Raw genomic sequence first — 17,629 nt, forward strand, 5'->3', positions numbered from 1 at the left:
CTTCAGCCAGAGGCTCACTCTCCTCAGGTGCAGGACGGAGCGGTTCAGGCGCTCCTTTGTACCCACAGCCATCAGACTGTACAACAGTGCCTGAACACCCCCTCGCTTCACACACACGAACACGCACGCACACAAACATACATGTACACACGTAATTACAGGGACAGGCCCCCAGCACCGTAGTGCTTTTACCTATTTATTTATGGTCTGTGACCATACTGTTGTCATTTATTTATTTATTTATCATGCACAGTGCTACTGTGATTGTGTGTCCGGTTTGTATATGGTGTCTTGTATGTATCTGTTACTTTTGCCGCTGTGACAATTTGAATTTCCCCTCCGGGGGATTAATAAAGTTTTATTCTATTCTATTCTATTCTATTCTTCTGTGTAAAAGCAAAAGAGGTACTGTCTTGTATTGATGAGAGCAGCTTTCAGATGGAATTGGTTGATGTGCAGGCCTCCTATGCTTTAAAACAGCATTTGCAGTCTGAAAGTGCAGTGGACTTTTGGTCTAAGCATGTTAACCAACATCAGTACCCCACAGTAAGAAAAGTGGCTTTGCTAATACTGACAATGTTTGGATCTACCCACACTTGTGAGTCCAGCTTTTCTGATATGAATGCCATCAAAACAAAGGCACGTTGCTCCCTGACCAATGAGAAGTTGCATGAATGTGTCAGGATTGCCCTCACAACTTATGAACCAAACTATGTTGACATAGCCAAATCAAAGCAGTGCAATTTCTCTCACTGACTCTCTAAGTGGCTTAAAATGATGTGAGTGAACTAATGACCTGCTGTAAGCACCTTCTGTCTGCTTGGTTTTGCTTTTGATATCATGAACAGGCCCATTTATTGTTATTGTGATGGTTACTGATTACCTATGTGCACTTTGCGTTATTCATACAGTCCTGGGACCTCATGTCCCCTTGGTGTTTTTGATTTAGCTTTTTGCATTTTTGTGTCAAGCCTTGGAACCATAGTTTTCCATTTTGTATGGACTGGCTGCTGTCTGGAATTGCCTACAATGCCATTAAAGTAAAAGAAAAGAAATGTGTGTCACGCGTGCACTCCGTGTGGTAATATTACAGAGCTGCCAACTCTCATGCATTGGCCGTGAGACTCACGCATTTGATTGGCTTCACACGCTCTCACGCCACACCTCCGATTTCTCACGCTGAGGTGCTCATCAAGAGCCTTTTTTTCCCTTTTGACTAAAAACGGTTCTGTTTATCTGTGATCTATCTGTTGAGCCTGAGATCCATCTGAGATCTATCTGTTGAGCTCCAGCACGGTACGGGCGTTCATGCACGAGCACATGCACGGTCACGCACGCAGCGCGAACGTGGATACAACGTAAATCATCCCAGCTGGCATTTTAACATTTATTCAACACTGAATCAACATCATAACTCATGGGTGAATCAGTGTTGAATTTGGTTTTGATTTTGCAAACCGAATCAGCGTTGATATTGTGATGTTGTTTCAACATGAGTGAACTAATGTTGAAGGCCCAAGAGTGAATTAATATAGAAAATTCCCCGCGAAATATTGAAAGTGCCTCGGGGGCCGTTGCCGGGGGGTGCGTGTCTGACCTCTGTCTGAATCACTAAAAAGTAAGAAGAAGAAACTCTGAATGTGCTTGCCACTCTTGTGGCCATGTGGTAAAGCACCAGCCCTATTCTGTTTGTAGGTTGTGTAGTGTTGTGGCTCTTGCCCAGGCGGGGAGTTGAACCCTGGTCTCCTGCATGGCAGGCAGAGACTTTATCCACTGTGCTACTGAGGCTTGTGTGGCCTGAGCCAGAAATGAGGCGCTATAAAGTGTGTGAGCACACAGCATGAGTGACAGTGGTGCTTGGCAGAGAAGCGCCTAAAAGTAGTGGTCAAACAAATGCTTTTTTCTCAATGACAGTAAGTCCGAGCAGAAAATAAAAAGTATCATGAGAAAGGTAAGGCTTTGGGCTTTCAAACTATGTCAAAATTATTTGCCAACTCCCCAAAATGCCCGAGTTTCGGCGAGTTACAAAAGTGTGTGTTTGTCCATCTCTCCCCAGCTTGTGCGTTCCAGATATAATGGGAGTCTATGGGGAAGAGAGCTGGCACTCCTGCCTCGTCAAGTGTCACAGTGTAAAAAGTATACGTTGCTTTGCTTTTCTAGTTACATTTTTCAAAGCAGAACTATTTTTCCTACTACTTTCCCACTACTTTCCTCTTTCTTTCTTCTTTATATTCATTGCAGCCTATTAGTAAATGTTTGACAGTTTCTGGTGTATTGCAGTCAGGTCCAGTGGGGTGTTTTCCTATAATATGCAGAGTCTGGTCAAGTCCTTTGTGGCCTATTTTTAAGTGGATCTCCTCCCTTGGGCTCCTGCACTGTATCAGTAATATTCCAATATTCTTGTGTATTTGTGTATTTGATCCTTTATAAGATTTACGACTTCTGCCTTATGTCTATTGTCTGTATCATTTTCTATACTTCCTGCTTATGAAGTCTCATGTGATCTCGAGATTACCTCTTTGTATTTGAATACACCACATGCAGGACACAAAGTCATCTGTGTCTATTTTTAATGTAGAAAATGTATATTTTTGAATTTTTTTTATTGAAGAACATTATGAACAAAATACAAAAAATGCTAGTAAAATAAAAATAATGATCATAATGATAATTTCAAAATAGAACAGGGAAGAGGACAATAGGTTGAATCAACATACAGATCTTGTTTAAATTTCAACGTTGATTTATTGATAGGTTGTCAACGTTTCCGCAATTGTTAGCTTTATATATTATTTCAACATTGTTTCAATGTTGAAACAACAACTGACATGTTTTAAATTATATTTCAACGTTGAACGTCGGTTGAATGCCAGCTGGGGTGCAACTTTCCTCCTGCGTCTGCAAAATCGCTTAATGCGCGCAGCGCAATTACTGGCGAATGGCCGCGTTGCGCAATCAATAATCAACCATGTTGTCTTTGTCACTGTCCATTGTGCTGCTGCAACCGTGTATAAACAAAAGTTGGTTTATAATGAAAGTAGCCTACAGCAGTGTGTGTGTGCCGCGCACCTGTCAGATCAGGCAGACATGATGCCGGCCGGCCCCGCGCTGGCACCGCGCAGTGTGCGGCCACCCGGTCAGGTCTGGTCTGCCGGATCTGCCAGGTGCCGCTCCGGCTGTCAGTTGGACGCTTTCTGAAGAAGGAGAAAGTTACCTCCGAAACTGTCAACGTAAATAAACATCCCATGTCTGATTAAAAGGAACAAAAACGTCTTTTAGTTAAACGGAAGACATGATGAACGTATTTGAACTATATTGATTTATGATGACGTCAGGCCATGCCTGTGTGGTATTTCAAGGTGATGACATACACACCGGGGGGCAATCGTGCTTGGGCGCGTTTGGGCTTTAGGTATGTGAGTGCAGGCCAGCAGGGGACTGGGGAAGGGGGAATTTCTCTCTTGTGATTATTGATTGCACTTGCACCATTTTGTTACCTTTGAGTGCTATATGCAGTGTGCTAAGATATATATACAGTACAGGCCAAAAGTTTGGACACACCTTCTCATTCAATGCGTTTTCTTTATTTTCATGACTATTTACATTGTAGATTCTAACTGAAGGAATCAAAACTATGAATGAACACATGTGGAGTTATGTACTTAACAAAAAAAGGTGAAATAACTGAAAACATGTTTTATATTCTAGTTTCTTCAAAATAGCCACCCTTTGCTCTGATTACTGCTTTGCACACTCTTGGCATTCTCTCCATGAGCTTCAAGAGGTAGTCACCTGAAATGGTTTTCCAACAGTCTTGAAGGAGTTCCCAGAGGTGTTTAGCACTTGTTGGTCCCTTTGCCTTCACTCTGCGGTCCAGCTCACCCCAAACCATCTGGATTGGGTTCAGGTCCAGTGACTGTGAAGGCCAGGTCATCTGCCGCAGCATTCCATCACTCTCCTTCTTGGTCAAATAGCCCTTACACAGCCTGGAGGTGTGTTTGGGCTCATTGTCCTGTTGAAAAATAAATGATGGTCCAACTAAACGCAAACCGGATGGGATGGCATGTCGCTGCAGGATGCTGTGGTAGCCATGCTGGTTCAGTGTGCCTTCAATTTTGAATAAATCCCCAACAGTGTCACCAGCAAAACACCCCCACACCATCACACCTCCTCCTCCATGCTTCACAGTGGGAACCAGGCATGTGGAATCCATCTGTTCACCTTTTCTGCATCTCACAAAGACACGGCGGTTGGAACCAAAGATCTCAAATTTGGACTCATCAGACCAAAGCACAGATTTCCACTGGTCTAATGTCCATTCCTTGTGTTTCTTGGCCCAAACAAATCTCTTCTGCTTGTTGCCTCTCCTTAGCAGTGGTTTCCTAGCAGCTATTTGACCATGAAGGCCTGATTCACGCAGTCTCCTCTTAACAGTTGTTCTAGAGATGGGTCTGCTGCTAGAACTCTGTGTGGCATTTATCTGGTCTCTGATCTGAGCTGCTGTTAACTTGTGATTTCTGAGGCTGGTGACTCGGATGAACTTGTCCTCAGAAACAGAGGTGACTCTTGGTCTTCCTTTCCTGGGTCGGTCCTCATGTGTGCCAGTTTCGTTGTAGCCCTTGATGGTTTTTGCGACTCCACTTGGGGACACATTTAAAGTTTTTGCAATTTTCCGGACTGACTGACCTTCATTTCTTAAAGTAATGATGGCCACTGGTTTTTCTTTAGTTAGCTGATTGGTTCTTGCCATAATATGAATTTTAACAGTTGTCCAATAGGGCTGTCGGCTGTGTAGTAACCTGACTTCTGCACAACACAACTGATGGTCCCAACCCCATTGATAAAGCAAGAAATTCCACTAATTAACCCGGATAAGGCACACCTGTGAAGTGAAAACCATTACCTCTTGAAGCTCATGGAGAGAATGCCAAGAGTGTGCAAAGCAGTAATCAGAGCAAAGGGTGGCTATTTTGAAGAAACTAGAATATAAAACATGTTTTCAGTTATTTCACCTTTTTTTGTTAAGTACATAACTCCACATGTGTTCATTCATAGTTTTGATTCCTTCAGTGAGAATCTACAATGAAAATAAAGAAAACGCATTGAATGAGAAGGTGTGTCCAAACTTTTGGCCTGTACTGTATGTATATATATATGTATGTATGTATATATATATATATATATATATATATATATACATATATATATACATATATATACATACATTTTTTTACCATGGCAACGGCGGCGCCCCAGGGCTGTGTGCTCAGCCCCCTCCTGTTCACGCTGTACACCCACGACTGCAACCCCCGACATGGAGAGAACTCTATTGTGAAGTTTGCGGATGACACCACCATCATCGGCCGGATTTCCAACAATGATGAGTTCTCATATCGGGAGGAAATCAACCATCTTGCAGAATGGTGCACAGACAACAACCTACTGCTCAACGTCAGCAAAACCAAAGAGCTGATAGTTGATTTTCGAAAAAAAGAGGCAAAGACACACAACCCTGTCTACATTAATGGAGCTGAGGTGGAGCAAGTGAGCAGTTTTAAGTTCCTGGGAATCAACATAACAGAGAACCTAACATGGACTTCACATATCTCTGCCCTGGTTAAAAAAGCCCAGAAACGGCTGTATTTCTTAAGGAAACTTAAGAAAGCAAAATTCCCACGCCAAGTTCTTGTCAGCTTCTACAAAGGAGCGATTGAAAGCATCCTGACTGGAAACATCACAAACTGGCATGGGATGTGCACGTCCCAGGACAGGAAGACTCTGCAACGAGTGATTAAAACTGCCCAAAACATCATTGGCACCCATCTACCAAGCCTCAGTTATATCGGGGAGGTGAGGTGCCTGTGCAGAGCCAAAAGGATCCTAAAATACAACACCCACCCCAGCCACAGCCTGTTCACCCTGCTGCCATCAGGCAAAAGATACAGAAGTATCCGCTGCCGTACCACCAGACTACAGAGCAGCTTCTTCCCTCAGGCTGTGAGACTACTAAATGCACCATCTGCACTCCTCCATGTTTAATAATTTTATTTTCTATACAATCAATTAATCAATCAAGAGGGAACCACACTTTAATTTCATTATTCAACCTGTTGTATAATGACAAATAAACTTCCTTGTATCCTTGTATATATATATATATTCATACAATATACTTTAAATTGTTTTAACATCTGAAAAAAAAAAAAAATCATAATTCCGAAGGCGTGGCGGCTTTTATTTTGCCGTGGCGGTGCGCCATGGCCAGTGGCAGGCTACTCTCAGCAACTTGTGAGGAGGGGCCCCCTTGAGGGGAATTCCAGTATCAGTGTCATTGCGCTTTCATTCTGCATTGAGCATCACAGAATTTAAAGGGGCACTCACACAGTTTGTCGTTGCATTTAGTTCATAACCAGTCGCTGTCTGGGGGCAATTGCTTGGTCTGCTTGGTTTGCTTGCTTTGTTGCGTCTGGGTTTGAATCTGACACAAAACCTTTTCTGCATGTTGTTTCCTCTCTCCCCAGCCTTTCCTTTCTCTTGACTGTCACTATCAAATAAAACAGAAATGTCAAACAATGATATTTTAAAAAATCTCTCGACTTTCAAATGTTAATTTTTGGTTGAAACACCCATCTTAATATTTGGCCAAAAAAGTCATCGTCATTCAGAACCATGGAACTGATAATTCACTGTGTAAACCAAACATTTCCTCAGGGACTATTTTTTGGCAGAGCGACCGTTTCACTCCAGCCAGTTTCAAGCAATGCAAGTCATTCAAACACAACAGTGCTGCTGCTTGAAAATTAATGTTGGCAACTTTGTTATGGTGATGGAATACCGGTGTGAAGGAAGTTTGAAGTCTCTGAAAATTAATTTTCAATGTTGAAAAGGTAGGATATAAGGTAAGAAAAATGAAGTTCTAAAACATGACTGCTTGTGTCAGGAACAGATTAGCAGCAAAGTATATACTTTTCCTTGTAGCTTATGTTAAAATTGCAAAATCACTGGTATGGTCCTTCAAGGACCAAAACCTGTCTCACTGTGGTCCACAGCTTGGATGTGTTGAGTCCTAATTCTGTTTCAGAGGCCTTTTCACCTTGACAAGAATACATTTCTAGGAGAAACAATACATACTTTGGCATCAAATGGTCAAATTCAAAGGCCCCATGGCATGAAAAATACAATTTTGCATTATGCATTGTTTTTACAGGGAAGGTCTCGGGGCCCATTAAACCTGTGATAAATGGAGAGATGCACACAGCCCGTTCTTTGAAACTCTCCGCTCCCCAGGTAACAAGCTAACGAGGTAACAAATTAGCGACGTCGAAGAAACGTTGTTGCGCCATAGACGGATGCAAGGAGACTAATGTTTCATTGCACAGTCTTATAAGATGATAATTCCTGTTTACTGGTGAGTACAGTTGAGCAGTGTAGGTTTCAGTTACTTGCCTGTGATTGGCCCGACCATATGTCACTCAGAAAACAGCCAATCAGTGGAGAGGTGCTGATTCTCTCTTCTGATTGGCTAAACAAACTGTGCTGCCAGAGCCCCAGGAGAAAGGCAAGAGAGAGGAGCTGTGAAACTATATTTAGCAGACCACAGGTACTCAAAAACACAAATACATCATGCTAAGGATATCAACATTAAAAATAAAACCCTGGAAAAGTGGACAGCATGGGGCCTTTAAATATTTTGAATGTTAGTATCAATAAGCAGCCTGAATCTATGGAGATAATTATTGTAACTGTCCTTTAGAACCACTGATGTGGTAAATGCTTACTGATCTTTGCTCCCCCCTCATCTCCACCCTCTGTATGAGTGTGTGTGTGGTGTATGTGTGTGTGTGTTGGCCATGGGCTGAGGGCCATGTGAAACCTGCAGGTGGTGGGACCACAGCCCATCCAAAACCCTGCCTGTGTGTGTGTTTGTATGTGTGTGTGTGTGTGTGTGTGTATGAAAGAGAGAGAAGAAGAGCTGTTTCAGGGTACATAGTTTTTGTAAATGCAATGCACAGTATGCTTGCTGCATGCTTGAATGTGTTGATGTGTGTGTGTTTGTATCAGATATGATAAGATGAAACTTTATTGGTCTCTGTGGGGAAACTGCATCGCTGCAGCAGTTCATAGTAATAACAGAATACAGTCAGGGATGTAGTAGAGTACACCCACATAAATGCCATAAATTTAACCCCCTGACATAACACCTGAAGTTCACCCATACATATATACACACACACACACACACACACATATATATATATATATATATATATGTATATGAATATAGATAGATAGATAGATAGATATAAATAGATATATAGCTTAATTTACAATATTTATACTACTACTATATTTATTTTTTATGAGCTACACTGAGAAAGTGTCAGACTGAGTGTATGCACCCAAAATAAAATACATGTCATAAAGTACTTTGTGTGTTCAACTAATGTGTAAGTGATGTGTGTGTTAAGACTGTGACTCTGCACTGCGTCTGGTATGAGCAAAGTTTTCCAACTGACTTTCTATCAAAAACCAGCCGGTAAGAGCGAGCAAATGGTAAAAAAACAAACAAACAAACAAACAAACAAAAAAAGCGCTGTGTCAGCAGTGAGAGACACGACGCCAGTCACATTCAGCCCCAACCCTAACCACTAACCCTAACTCTGCTCAAAAGCAGCGCGTCTGTTACCAATCCAGTTTAGCAGAAACTCTACGCGACGTGAGCTGTCACACCTGAGTGAGTGACAGCTGAGGTTGTCACTGTGTGTGTATATGTGTGTGTGTGTGTGAGCGGGGCACACGGCGTAGGGGAGGGTCGCTGTGTGTGACTGGCCTATCACACAATGTGGACACAGTCAGCTACCCAATGAGGATTTTCATTCATCACGAGCACAGATATTGACTCATATTACTCGGATAGTACTCGTACTCGGCAAAAGTGCTTTATCCGTACTGGATACTCGTTTCAGCCGAGTATCCGGCTCATCCCTACTATCTATATAGATAGATAGATATTTCATTTCTCTTTTGTTTATTTTATTTATATTTTTACTTTATTTATTTATTAATTTTCATTATATTATCTATACCATATTGGACACAATAATACCACACCCTCTGTTTTTTCATCAACACACACACACACACACACACACACACACGGCTCAACCCTATTACCTACTGTGCTGTTACTGAAAAAATCAAAGAAAAGTATAACATACAGATTGTAAACAAAGTCTGGCAAGAGATCCTTAAAGTCTCATAACAGAAGTGGTTGTGGCTTTGTGCATATGCCAGCATACTTGTTTAGGTGTTGATGGTGTATGTTCAGTTTGGTCCAGGTCTGTCTCATAATCACAATCAAACTCTGTGGCTTCTCTCCACAGTTCTGGGCGCCATCTGGCCTCTCCAGCACCGCAAACAACAACCCATTTATCCTGGCAACTAACAGCAGTCCTGGGTGCCCTAGGAGAGCTATAGTACGCTGACATAGCTCCATACCAATGCTCTGACATATGGTTTGAAACAGCTGAGGATGAGTCATATACAGTAATAGATGTGGAATAGATGTGGCAGAAGTCCCCTACCATGCATCTGCGATGCTTTATCCTGCATTAGTACTGCAGCAGCAACTACAGCCTCTTCTTTTCCGGATTTATGCAGCAGAACTACTTTGCTATTAACAGGGCTTAAAGTGAAAATTTTCCTAAGCCTGAAACCTGAAAACACGGAGGGGAGGAGGGGGTGGGGGGGCGATCTTTGTCAATCGTCCTCAGAAGAGGTCTGTGTATAATTTTGTCAAAGATGGCTGCAATGCATATAACCCATTGACCCACACTTGTGATATCCTGCCTTGTCTGAGTTATGTGTTTGTAGGGGAGACTGGGGTAAGTTGAGCAAAAGGGTAAGTTGAGCCACCCCCTGTTGCTAGGAAACGGTAAAAAATATTGATCAAATATTTAGGAGGAAGACATTATTTCATAGTCTGTGAAGGTAAGAACCACATGGGTAAAGTGGTTAGACATTTATTTCCAAAAAAACATTTTTTCCTCTTGAAAGTGAATTTAGTCTATCATCAGTTTCATGAGAATTGTGTTAAGACCAAAACAGATCATTTTAAGTTTGTTTTATACATCAGTTGTGGTATCTATGAGCTACAACATGAGGTCATAAACCTAGCATAGAAGTGCACCATTTTAGCTGTGGGGACTAAAAACGTCAAAATGGTAGCTCTGGGGTAAGTTGAGCCGTTTGGCCAGGGATAAGTTGAGCCGGAGCCCCGTACACTTAATAAGTGTATTTTGGCTGTAGCCTGTGTCTTTAATATTAAATAATAAATAAAATAATAAATATTAATTACTTATTAAGTGTATGGGGTAAGTGTATTTTGGCTATAGCCTATATGTCTAAAATATTAAATAAATATTAACCCTCCCCCATGCCCCCGGTGGGCATGGGGGCATGGGGCCACGGCCAGTGGTGGCCGTGGCCACAAAATGTGTTACATTCATATGTTCATAACTGACCTTACTGTCAGCAAGGACACCAAGAAACTAGTGTTCTAGTGTTTTCTTTCCAAAAACACAGCTGTTAATGTTTCTTCCCAAGTGCACTTTAAGGCATGTTAAAACAGCTGTTTACTGTACCTGTTGAATTGTGTTTAATAAATAAAAATACACATGAATGTGAAGAAGTGACTGTTATTTAGGGAGGGAGAAGGTGAGGGAGGGGTGGGATGGAGGTGGGGAGGAGGGTGGGGGGGAGTAGAGATACGGCTCAACTTACCCTGCTCCTATGCTCAACTTACCCCATACACGGGGTAAGTTGTGCCACGAGACCACTTTTTTTGGACATGCTATATTATAGAAACACTTATGTTTACACTCATTCTGTTTATTTGAAGAGATGCACAACATCCTGAAATATATGCAGATATATTAGTTAGCGACAAAACTATGATTGCCTTGATGTAGTGATCCTAAATATGAAAAATGGCTCATCTTACCCCAGTCTCCCCTATGCACTTCCTGTTTTGTTTTGTAGGACAGCCCTTGTGTATGTTGTTTGTATTTACTTCCTTTTGGTTTCCCACTCGTTTTACCCACACACCTGTGCCCTGTTTGTAATTAGTCTTGCCCTACTTATTCCCTGCATGTCCTTGTATCCTCTGCCAGATTGTCATTAGAGAGTTTAAGCAACGGCGGATTGTGCGGAGGCTACGGCAACCGGAAATGGATCTGCGCTCTGCTGATTGAGACCTCAGCCGTCGTGCCGGCGTTGTCTGCCGTAGTAGCCTGATCTACAGTGGTGGAAAAAAGTTTTCGGACACCCCATGCATTTGTGAAATATTCCATTAAGAATCACTCTTAGGTCTTCAAGTGCAATTTCTTTTAGTACAGTCACAGCCAAAATACTAAACAAATCCTAAAAAAAAACATTAAAAACTTAAAATTGATTGGTTCCATAAAAATACTTAAGAAATTTTGAGTATTGGGTCATTCTGGTACCAGTGATGAAGGTCGTTCTTTTTATTAAAAGACAATTTTTGTTGCCCAGCTTGGTGTCTATATAAAGCCAGCACATTTGAGAGTTCTTCAGACACAAAAATGGCTAAAACAAGGTACCTAACGCAGGAAACACGCCTGAAGATAAACATTCTCAGCCAGGAAGGGTACAGCTGCCACCAGATAGCCAGGAAGTGCAGATGCAGTCCTTCAGCAGTTGGATACACTCTGCAGAAATACAGATGAACCAACAGCTTGGAAGACAAACCAAGATCTGGGCGTCCAAGGGTTTCTTCAGCAAGAAATGACCGCATCCTGATCCGCATGTGCAGGCAAAACCACCGAATGACATCACAGGAGCTTCAGCAGCAGTGGTCAAACCAAACTGGTGTCCAGTGTTCCACCCGCACTGCACGTGGCCGACTTTTAGATCATTGCTTAAGGTCCTACAAGGCTATCAAGAAGCCCCTGATCAATGAGAGACAGAGGTCAGCCCGGCGTCGTTGGGCTCAGGCACACAAGAACTGGACAGCCAGGAGCTGGAAGAAGATTCTGTCGTCAGAAGAATTTGTCAAGAATTTAGTTTTGTTAGTTTTTCTTGTAAACAATGAACAAAAAAATATAATTTGTATTTGTTTGTATCTGTCTAATGCAGCCACACCTTTTGAAACAAAAAAAAAAAGATTTTTCCACAAATATTTCATGATTATATTTTAGATTGTGTAAAATTTTAAGGGTGTCCGAAAACTTTTTTCCACCACTGTACAGCGGCGAAAGGATCATTCTCACGTAGTCGCTACAACGTGTGGTACAGGTGAGTAAATTAAATCGTTTTCTTCCTATTTCTGAAACTAAATGTGTTCTTGCACGTCTGCAGGTCACGCACTGAACTATCCCTTCACACTCCAATCAGATGTGTGCTTAATTGTCAATTAATTAAATCTTTCAATTATTGTCCGAAATGCACACTTCTTTCAGTTTTGCTCTCTACCTGCACTTGGCATAATGACAATACATTTGAATAGCAAAAAAACTTGAAAGCACTCACTATGAGTGTGACACTTTTAATTAATAAAACTGCACAGCGGTGCAAAAAAGAGAGGCAGACCGGGCAAAAGCAAAAGAAGTGCGAAAGAAGGCCATGGAGAGAAGGGGACAAACAAAAAGAAGGGCAAGTGAAGATGGAGAAGAGTGTGAGGGTAAAAGGAAAAGAAGAAGTGGGAATGAAACCATTGATTATTTAAGAGAGAAAGGGGAGGCAGAAAGAACCCTAAGAGAGAAAGAATTAGAACTAAAAAGAGCAGAATTAGAAGCCCAAGAAAGGAGAGCCCAGGAAAGACAAACCCAACACTCAGAAATGATGGCCCTCCCCCATCAAAAGCAGGCCATGATGCTGCAGCAGCAGCAACAACGAGGACAACTTATGCTCGCCCTCATAGAGAGCCTAAAAAAAAGGGCTAACATATTTTTTCTGCTTTTTTATTTATTGTTGACATTTGTAGTTTGTACAAGCTGTGAATATTTTTTTAATCCTTTAAAGCTGTGAGGAATAATTTAAAATATTTATGTTTTGTACATGAATAAGCCTACCAGCTGTGAATAATAATTTTAAAACATTTTGTACAGACTTCCGGTCAGCTGCCGCATGGAGTAGACGCAACATGCGAGAGCTCCTGCCTACTCTGCTTTTTTCTCACTTATTCACTTTATTTTGCGCACTGGGTAATTTTTTTTGGAACAATTTCCTTTTCTTTAACCCACGTTTGCTTCAAAATGACTTCACACCGCGGCAAGCCAGGGAAAAAAGACGACCAAGCCACTAGCTTAACCATGGAGGCTATCTCCGAGCTACTTGACCAGCACAGACAGGTGCTAGCTGCTGACTTTAAAACTTCCTTTAACTTGCTGGAAAACAAATTCGACCAGGTCCGCTCCACAGTTGACGAGCATGGCCAGCGCCTTTCGTCTCTTGAGACTTAGAGGGCCGCAGCAGAAGACAAAGCATTCGCATCCTGGGCCTAGTGGAGTCTACTGAAGGTGGGCGACCTACAGCTTTTTTCTCCGATCTGCTGTGCGAGGTTTTTGGAAAAGAGATGCTTCCATCTCCGCCCGAGATCGACAAAGCCCATTGCTCACTAACAGCAAAACCGGCCCCCGGATAGTGACCGCGTCCCGTCATTCTCCGTCTGCACCGCTACCAGGTCAAGGATCTCCTGATTCGTGAGGCCCGCCGTAGAGGGAAGCTGGAGTACCGCGGCCAGCAAGTTCGGGTGGTGGAAGACTACAGCCCTGAGGTTTTGAGCCAGCGAGCCGAGAACAGGGAAGTTATGGCAGATCTCTACAACCAAGGGCTCAAACCGTCTCTCCTATATCCCGCACGGCTCCGCATTACACATCCCAACAGAGACAAAAAGTGGCTACACTCGACCGATGAGGCGCGGAGATACATCGACGGCCTTCCTCCTCCACCTCTACCACCGTAAATGACTGCTTGATGACTGCGCGTGATGGTTTACAACCGCTAACATGTTATCCTTTACTCTGGCTGTTGCCGTATACGATCTCAGCGACCAGACTACAGTTACTATGTTGCAGCTTCTGAACCATTAATATCACACTAACCCTGGCTGCAGGTATGTGAGTTTGTCTCCCAGCCTTTAACTCAGTGAACTGCTACATTCAAGTGTGAGGAAAACCCGCCAGTCTATGCTTATCTTTGAACCAATATATTTCATTTTTATTTTATTATATGACTGCATAGTGCTAATGGTACATTAGAAATTTTAAAAGAAATGTTTTTTTTTCTATGTTTGTATTTCTAGAATTGTTCAAATGTGGACCTAGGAGTGTTGAGTGCATTTTAACACTGAAATAAGGAGTTGAAGATATAGGGTTCAAGTGACAGGAAGATTTTTTGGGGGTAAATAATGGGTGTTTTGAAGAGCTTGTTGTTATGTTCTTTGGCAGCTATCTTGTTGTGGGGTGGGAGATAAAACATGCTGTTTTACATGAATTTTTGTCTCAAATGAAAGAAAAATGAAAGAAAAATGAGCTAAAAATGAGGAAAGTGAGCTAAATGTTCGAAATATGTTGTCTATAAAATGGTGACCTAATTTTTACATTCGGCACCCCATTTCTCTCAAGGAATAACAGTTTGTTCTATATCCATGGTGAAAAATCTGGGAAATTACTAGCTAACCAGCTGCGAGAACTCAAAGCAAAGGGGGATATAATGAATATTAAAATGGGGGATGGTAGCGTCACTTCAGATCACACAAAGATTAATGACACATTCAGGAATTACTACTCTCAACTCTACACCTCTGAATTCTCGAATAATACTATATTGATGGATACTTTTTTGAACCGACTAAATATTCCCATGCTCTCCCCTGACAGTAAAATGAGATTGGATGAACCTATAACAAAAGAGGAGATAAGTGCTGCTATTTCCTCGCTGCAATCAGGAAAATCTCTGGGGCCCGACGGGTTTCCCGCAGAATTCCTTAAGGCATTTTCCTCACTACTCTCGCCGCAGCTAATCACAGTGCTAGTGACTCATTCAAACAGGGCAAGCTTCCGACATCATTTTATGAAGCATGTATCACCGTTATTGAAAAAAAAGATAAAGATCTGATGGAGTATTCTTCATATAGGCCAATCTCTCTATTAAATGTTGATGTTAAAATTTTAGCTAAAGTTCTGGCCTGAAGATTGGAGAACATCCTACCGTCTGTCATATCTGAAGACCAAACAGGCTTTGTCAAAAAACGATACTCATATTTCAACATACATCGGCTATTTGATATTTTGTATCTCCCCTCTGGTGTGACTCCTGGATGTGTCCTTTCTCTAGACGCGGAGAAAGCGTTTGACCAGATAGAGTGGGCATATTTATTTGCGGCTTTACAAAAATTTGGCTTTGGTCCGAATTTTATCACCTGGATAAAATTATTATACTCAAGCCCCACTGCTTCGGTCCTCACTAACTCCCAGCTGTCACAACCCTTTAACCGTCATCGGGGAACCCGACAGGGGTGTCCTCGAAGTCCCCTACTATTTGACCTGGCCATAGAGCCATTGGCGATAGCAGTCCGCAGTTGCGAGAATATCTCTGGCATATGGAGGAATGGGGTGGAACATAAGGTGGCCCTATACGCAGATGAGCTGTTGAGTTTTGTCTCACATCCAGATAGCTCCCTACCCGCTATGTTGTCTTTACTAAATGCTTTTAGCCAGTTCTCACACTGTAAAAACGAGAACTAGTAATTGTTGATATCAAAAAAGTTTTCAAATTAATACAACTCAGAAATCAAGCTGTGACATTTGCAATTGACAAAAACTTGTCTGCCCAGCAAACTTCTCCCTATCGTTGCCCTAATGGATATCTTCCAATCAGCCTAACAAGGATTTTGCAATTCCAATTATGGCAGACACATGTTTCAACAGTGCGCATGCGCATTGCAGTCTTCCACGGGGTTTCTGTGTAAGAGCAGCGTGAGCAGGGACTCCAGGTGTGGCCGGCAGCGCGACCGTGTGGCAGAAGTTGGATGACAAATTAACATGTCGACCACCGAAGTTCGCCTAAAGCAGGTAATGTAACAGTTAAGTGTCCCCAACCCTCTGCCACAGACACACATTTTTGTTCAAGCACACAGAGCGTTCAGAATGCGTTTTATTAGTAAGTTTGTTGGGCAGTGTGTGAGTAAGTTTGTTAAACCCTTACTGTTACGGCGGCCCGCCTCCGGGTCCGCTTACTGCTTTTCGGAAGCTGTAGCATGTCCAGTTTTAAAGTCAAAGTGAAGATATTGGTATCTTATGAAACTAACAAGTTAAGGAATCGATTGGTATCAAGTATTCCGTGCGAGGTTGACGGTAAGCGGGCTAAATATCGTTCCAAATTTCGGCTAATTTTGGCGAAGGAAAAAAACTAGCATGTTTAGCTACTAGCATGTAGCTTTTCATGTTTTCAATCAGTGTAAAGTTATTACAGCTGTCCCTCGCTATAACGCGGTTCACCTTTCGTGGTCTCGCAGTTTCGCGGATTTTTTTAGTGCAATTTTGCATGTTTTTTTTTTTTTTTTTTTTTTACTGGACTTATCTTTTTCTATGAAGGTTTGAACTTTGGGAGTTTAAACAAGAGAGAAAAGGGAGAAAATGTTAATGCCTGTCTGAGAAAAGTGTATAAAGTGTGTAGTGAGGGGTTTTACAGCCTTAAAACATCTAGAATAATTGTAAAAAATAAAGCTGACTACTTCGCGGATTTCGCCTATTGCGGGTTATTTTTAGAACGTAACTCCCGCGATAAACGAGGGACCACTGTATCCGCATTTTCACACACACACACACACACACACACACACACACACACACACGACCAAACACATAGTTAGATTTGAACTGTTTGTACAGTGTGTGAGTTGTTAGATATGGCACTACCTGAATCACTTCTACCATAGTCGCGCTGTGAGAAAAGGGAATGCTGTTATAAATGTACATAGTTTGCCTTTTAAAATACCTTGTAAAATAGTAGAGACACTGGTAGCAGTATTAGGTGTGTCTGTAGGCTATACAATAATGTTAGTGCAGTCTTGAACAGATCCTCCATATTGTAACCACTATTATAAAATTAATACTTTGGCTGCTTCTCAGACTCAGAGCAAGTTCAGACTGGACCCAGAGGCGCTCCAAAGCACTGCCTGCTTCCAGAGCACCAGTTTCAGCATCTAGTCCATTTTCTCTGCTCGGTGTGAGCAAATTTCACAAGAAAACAAATTGAAAATCCATTGTAAATGGCAAAATATGCCCATGTTAACAGTTCTTCTGATTTTCCTGCCCCTCTTTGGCTGTTTTCATGGCCTTTCATTTCCCCTGATTTTTTTGCACATTTGGATGAAATTTCTGAATGTGCCTATCCACTATTTGTTAGAAATCTGGTCTGAATGGTCAACAAAATACATTAGAAAATGCAATCTGCATGGTTTCATTATTGGCAGGTCTGTCTTCCAGTTATGCCCGTCTCCACAGTCATAGGCAAAACAGCATAATTTCTAGAGCTATAGTAACTGAAATAATGCTGATAACCCGGTCCAGCCATAAGAACCATACGCACTTGACCATTAAAATTA

This window comes from Myripristis murdjan, chromosome 8, assembly GCF_902150065.1.
Source record: "Myripristis murdjan chromosome 8, fMyrMur1.1, whole genome shotgun sequence".
NCBI classification, from domain to species: domain Eukaryota; kingdom Metazoa; phylum Chordata; class Actinopteri; order Holocentriformes; family Holocentridae; genus Myripristis; species Myripristis murdjan.